The 6,571-nt window shown below is 41.1% G+C and overlaps 1 protein-coding gene across 1 annotated transcript in view; it reads left to right on the top strand.

Moving 5' to 3' along the window:
• Positions 1–465: 465 nt before the first annotated feature.
• tpst1 (tyrosylprotein sulfotransferase 1) overlaps positions 466–6,571 on the top strand; it is an 82,245-nt gene continuing 76,139 nt past the window's right edge. Inside the window, exon 1 of the mRNA XM_005930836.3 lies at positions 466–602. The gene's annotated coding sequence lies outside the window, so the exon portion shown is untranslated. The remainder of the gene's footprint in view (positions 603–6,571) is intronic.

Raw genomic sequence — 6,571 nt, 5'->3', positions numbered from 1 at the left:
TCGCTGCTCTGAATCATGCCATTGTCCCAGCAGCTCTCTGTCTCTGTGCTCCCGTCTCACTTGTTTCCTGTCAGACTAACAGTTGTGACATTTACCAAAGCTTCTGCGTGTTTGGAATAACTCACTTTCTCCACAGGAGTTCAATCAAAGTTCAGATGAGTGGAAAGCAAAAATGTTACACCCCATGTGGTTCCTCAGCTTTTCCCATTCCACGCTCTTTATATTCTTGCACTTCCTGTGGATAAATGCAGATATCTGAACTGCTCCCGGTGCTCTAAAACACAGATGTGTAATCGAGGTCTAGTTTGATAGGTCTATGTCGGTGTAGTGAGAGGTACAGGATGTTCAGCAGGTTAGGTTTGTGATTACAATCCTGTGTTTGCACACTAGTGTTGCATAACATCCCAGTCTCTGGCGTACCAGCCCTGTATCCTTTACTGCAGAGCAGGGGCCTGGGATTCATCACCAAGCTGACTCACTCTTCAGCAGCTGCTTGGAGTATTTTAGTTCTTACTTCAGTTTCCCCAAAAGTATTTTTGAGAGAGGAAGTAGAAAAGCAAACGAGTCAGCAACTAGTTGTTGTGGAGTTACAGCTGTAGAGGGTGAGTAAAAGTTTGGATATCCTTCAAATGAATCAACAATAATTGATAGTTACAGTTCACTAAACTACAAACTAAAACCTGATGTGGGGATGAAAATATTCAATTAACTAAAATAGAAAATAAAACAATTATTTTGCGATCTTGGAAAACTAAACTAAAAATATCACCTTAGTTTTTGTATTTGCTAGTTTGGTAAAAAAACGTATTGGCTTATGAGATACTGATGAACATGTTTATAGAGACTAAGGCTGGAGCACTGTTAGGAAACAAACCCAGATGGGGGCACGAAGAATAATGTAACTTACAAAATGTGATTTGAGAACTCTTAGAGTTGTGTTCCAGAATATTGAGACATTTCTGATGATAGTTTTTTAGGCTTTTATCATTATTATCTGGATTTTGCCTTCTATGTTTTTCAAACACTTCTTAAAATCCTCCTCTGGTGGTGCTGCCTTCATGCCAGCTCGGGCTGTTTGTCCGATGCTCATTATGCAATAGATGTTTGAACACGTTCAGTTTGTTTTTTACGACTCAGTTTTGAAAGTGTCTGCACAGAATGGTTATTGTCACTATCTGAATCAATACCTTTTAGCAGTTGTGCAGCAGTGCACACACAGTCGCAGTCTGATGGAAACAAAGCACAAAGTAAATGCATCGGGATTTACTTCAGTGCTTTTTTACTCTCAAAGTACTCAAAGTGGTTTTACTAAAAGCCACATTCACGCAGCACTTTATTCAATGCATCAAGCACTTTCTAACAATAATGCGATGCTGTGGATGGGTCCGGGGCGGTTCAGTATGTTGGCCGAGCACAATGCGGACTACGGGAACCAGCGAGCTTCTGTTTGGTACATGCCACAGGGAAGAGCACACGGGATTCACAGCATGTGTCTTGTACCTCGGATGTTATGTAGGGCAGCACCTAATCTAAACCCAATATTTACCAACGATTTCCAGAGAGCTGACTCGAGGTATTTCCCTTTGTCTGCTGCATGTGACAGAGGACAACTTTAGATATTGTCTCCCAAAAGCAGCGCCACTGTCAGCTCACAGTACGTTGTTCAGTATGTCTTTGTTGAATGCAGATTAAACATAAATGACCGAATGATCAGATTCTGTTGGTTGCTTGTGTATTTTGTACGAGGTCAGCTGGGATCAGCTTAGATTGACCGACTTTTTCTTCAATATGAAAAAAAAGACGTACATTTGTGCGACGTTTCACATCATCCCAATTTTATTAACAACTCAATCCATCGAGAGTGCCACACGTGAAACCCGTGTCTGCTGATCCATCTATACATTGCTCTTAATTTGTGCTACAACTTTCAAGCTGCAATTTGTATTTGCTTTGTTTGATGACAAATATGCACAAAAATAAGAAGTAAGGGGGCAAATGCTTTTTACAGCACTGTATGTGTCACTGGACACTCGTCTATATTTCTGATGAAAGCTGCAACATCCTGAACATCATAAATGTAAAAATAACCAAAATCAAACCAGCACTTTTATTCATTTATGCTCTCAGGTTAGAGGGCACTGTGCATTCAGCACTGAAATGTGTTACACCTCCTGTTGTTAAGAAAATAAAAGCCCAAATATTCTTGAAAGTGTCAAAGTTTTGATGCTACTGTATAATAATACCAACTGTTCAGTTTTTGCAGCATTGGCAGAACAGAGATACAAATTTATCCGTCTGCAGATCCACACTCAGGACCATCATTAAGACGAGAAACATAATCTGAAAGGAGCAGAAAACGTCTTAGCAGCAGTAAAATCACCTCTCCACATCTCTGACTTTCATCAGCCCGGCTATCAGTTACTGCAGCGTCAACCCAATACACGATTAGCAGTGGCCCCCTCAAACTTAATGAGCACGTTTGGACGACATATTTGAGTTTCTAAAGCCATCTCCCCCACTCAGAAAGCGGACTTGGATGCAGAATCTCTGACATGGCACAATCAGGAGGTTCTTATTGGAAAAGTATATCGTCTTGCTTGGGCTCAAGTTTCGCCAATGAGGCACCAGGCAGGGCCAGAGCTCCCAGGGGAATTAGGAAAGTGGGAAGGAAATACAATAAAGTGTCAACGCCAATTAAACTACAAATGCATTACGTCCAGCTTGCTGCTTGCTTATTTGCAGCAGAAGGATCTTAGGAAAGTTGCTGCCAATCATTTTGCATAATGTAAAAAGGAGTTTGTGTCTGGAGCTGTATGCTAGACATAAATGCTGGTGCTGTCACGGGCCATTATGGCGATTAATTCATTGGAAGGTTCAAGACATGGGGAAAAATGTTTTAATGGCCTGCAGCAGTGGCATGATTCACCGATGTGCTTCATTACTACCAGAAACTATTAGACATCACAACAACATTTTAAAGATTTAACACATGAGTAACTGTACATCTGGTAAGTGGCAGGAAAGTAAATAGGTCCTCACATTAGTCTAACATGACAACTAATCAATGAGGCACCTGTGTGCATGCTGGCTCTGAGTGAAAAGGTGATGTCTGCTGTTGACTTAACATGAAAGCAAAGAACAAAGAAGACCACAGCAACAAAACAATCAGCTGAAAGATGCTTTCAATAAAAACTAAAAAAGATTTGATTTATTAAACTTGATGAACTGTTAACATAAAGTTGTTCAAAACAGCTTTAACTCGGTTAAAAATGATTTTATATTTGGACTGAATATTGTTACTCAGCCACTGGTCAGGTCCTGTGTTGCCTGAGCATTGCATATGTTCAGCCTTGGTAGTTCAGTCCATGTTACAGCTGCCTACACGAGAAGAATCAGTTTCCTTTTATTGAGATCACAAATTCATCGTATTTATGTCTGTGACGACAGGAGGAGTAAATATGGGCCCTTTTATTGCCACATCATTATATTATTATTTGCTGGAACTGGATGGGCAGCCGATTCTTATTTATTCAAAGAATGACTTAAAATCCTCCAATCACATTAGTTTCTTGTTTCCTGCAGCCAATGGTTCCTTTGGATTGAACCATTTCTCAGCCCACAACAACAAATACTTGACGACTGCAATGCTTTGTGTTCCCCGGAAATGTAGCAGTAGTGTGACTTAAATGCACATTAAATGTATCAAAAGAAAAAGAAGTGTTATATTGATGTGGTACACACCACTGAAGAGTTTCTCATTTGTTTTTTAACCTTATTTATAAAGCTACATTTTCTCCCTGTTCACTTTACATGTGATTACAGGTTCATTTTTATTGGTTTTCCACTCACATGTAATGCATTTAATAGCAATATTTAATAATTCATTTAATTTATTTAATAAAATAAAAACTTTTAGTATGTTTTTGAGGCGCTCACTGCGAAAACATTTCTGTAACCATCACCTCTGAACCATTTAAGGGGACACAGAGTCTTAGATCCATTTAAGGCCGCCCTAAAAGGATGATAGGATTGGGACATTATCACTCCCGAGGCGTAAGATAGTGATGATTTGTCCCGTGGTGTTCCTGAGGAATGTGAAAGGTGACGTTCTTATGCTACGTGCCAGGTTATGGATGAAATCCAGCAGAATGACGCTCCCGCGGTAATACACGTTCCAGCCATGTATTCCAGCCCTGACCCTCACCTCAACCAGCACTTTCACGTTAGATACTGTTTTCCAAAGCGATTTAAGTAAAACGAACGTGCATGTTTAGATTCATTCCAAACGGTTCTCATGTTTCCTCATTTTTCTGATCTGTGTGATTTCACATTTAACCACAGAACTGTTGTAACCCAGCTATAGTGACACAAAGACGGACATTTGTGAAGGGGAGGGGGAAATTTCTAATGCTTGCTATGCTGAAGTTTAAAAGCTCTTTGTAAGTGCTGAGAGCTGATGCCCACGCTGGAGTCAGAGCAGCATCTGTGTGACGAGGGGTTAATGTGTGAAAGACACATTTGAGGAAATTGCCCTCTTATCGCAGTCATTGCCGGTGAGTATCATAGGCTGAGAGGATAATGACTGGAAGCATTAGGCAGTGTTCTACAGCGATAGGCTGTTAGGGTGAGGATAGGCTAGAAGCTCCTCTGAAATCAGCCCAATAACCAATGCATGCAAGAGCCCTTCTTTTGTTTCATTAGTTCATTATGACGAAACGCTGGTTAGCATCTCAGCTACTCTGGTTGTGGACTCTAATATGAAAGTGACTTCAGTGAGTGAAAAGTCGTCATATTAAGAGACTGTGAGACCTGTAAATAAAGGGTTAATAGACTATAATGCGTAAGTTGCTGCTGTAACTGAATGTTTCCCATTAATTGATATAGCATTTTATTAATCATGTACAGCCATTTCTAACAGCACATAGTCAGTCAGGTCCTCTTGGCAGTAATCAGGTGAGTTTAGACCCTTTCCCGCGTGCTCAAGCACCCCCCAAACATAACTATAATAATACCCATCCATTCGCTTATCCTTTTCAGGGTCGCGGGGGGCGCTGGAGCCTATCCCAGCTGTCATAGGGCGAAAGGCGGGGTACACCCTGGACAGGTCGCCAGTCTAACACACAGGGACAGACAACCATTCACACTCACATTCACTCGCACATTCACACCTAGTGGCAATTTGGATTATCCAATTAACCTATCCCCACAAGTTGCATGTCTTTGGACGGTGGGAGGAAGCCGGAGTACCCGGAGAGAACCCACGCGAACACGGGGAGAACATGCAAACTCCACACAGAAAGACCCCGGCCTGATGTTGGAATTGAACTCAGGACCTTCTTGCTGTGCGGCAACAGTGCTAACCACCGTGCCACCGTGCTGCCCAATAATAATAATAATAATAATAATAATAGTGTATTTTACTATCATTTTCTGGAATTAACTTCAACTGTTGTATTTTCCTAACTTGTCTATTGACAACAGAATAGAATGAAAACAGGTTTCATGTCCAGTGTTGTTGATGTTGTGTTTGAAGGTAACATTGTAAAGTGTATCCAATTGAACTGACGTTTCCAAATGTGAAAAGGGTTGATTACATTAGTAAACAGCATTGTGAGGGAGCAAGTAGCAAAGGCATAAACGACACAGGAAAAATATCTTTAAAATGGGTTCTCTTTATTTTAACCCTCAAAAACAAAACAAAAACGTACAAAGACAGGATTCAAAAATATAATCAGTAGGCCCATAAAAGAGGTCAACTAAACTCCGTTTTCGGAGATGAATTTGTTCACTCAAATTTAGCTTTTGTTGGAGGATGTGTTTGTGCGTGCGCGGGGGGGTGCGCGAACGTTTTTCTTGTAAAACAGAGGGGGGCGCAGCAAAAAAAGTTTGGGAACCACTGGGCCAAACCATTTACACACAATAGGGCAGGAAACAAACACCAATACTAACTAAGCACAGATCATCATAAGTAAACCTAAAAGACACGTTGCTGACAAGCACATGATTGGTCGTCTTCAGCAGGGCCAACCATGTGCTTGGTGATGTGCTTGGTGATTGGCCAGTAGGAGAAACTTTGGTTTAAAAAAACAAAACTGATGGCCAGTGTCTGTAAAAGACTGTATACAAAAGATGGACATCATGACAATTTTAAAGCCATATCTTTATCATGGCTTCTATCCTAAGTTTTTGGAGCCAGAAGTTGTCTGGTGTTGTCACGACCAGGGGAGTTTTGCCTGTTTACAAATCTTGTTGCTATGAGTGTCTAAGAGATGCCCTCTGATTGGTCCTAATACCTGCTATGAGTTATCAGCTCCTGAAGAAGAATAACTTCTTTACCTTGTGGGTCCAGCAACCTTTCAGTGACCAGTTTATTCAGATCTCAGCTCGAGTCGAGTCCTGCAATGCCTCCAGGTCCTGCTTGGAAAATTCCTGTAGAGATCGATAGACCACGTGACCTGTGCACGTTGCATTGTAGGTACAAGTGGCAGCAAAATCAAAACACTGCATCAAGCACTAGCATTTCCAGCACTGGTAACCATTCATTCTGCGGTTTTAAGATAAGATAAGATAA

This window comes from Haplochromis burtoni, unplaced genomic scaffold (genome assembly GCF_018398535.1).
Source record: "Haplochromis burtoni strain Fernald_Lab_line unplaced genomic scaffold, NCSU_Asbu1 Contig_132, whole genome shotgun sequence".
Lineage (NCBI taxonomy): Eukaryota > Metazoa > Chordata > Actinopteri > Cichliformes > Cichlidae > Haplochromis > Haplochromis burtoni.
This window is presented reverse-complemented; position numbering and strand designations above follow the sequence as displayed.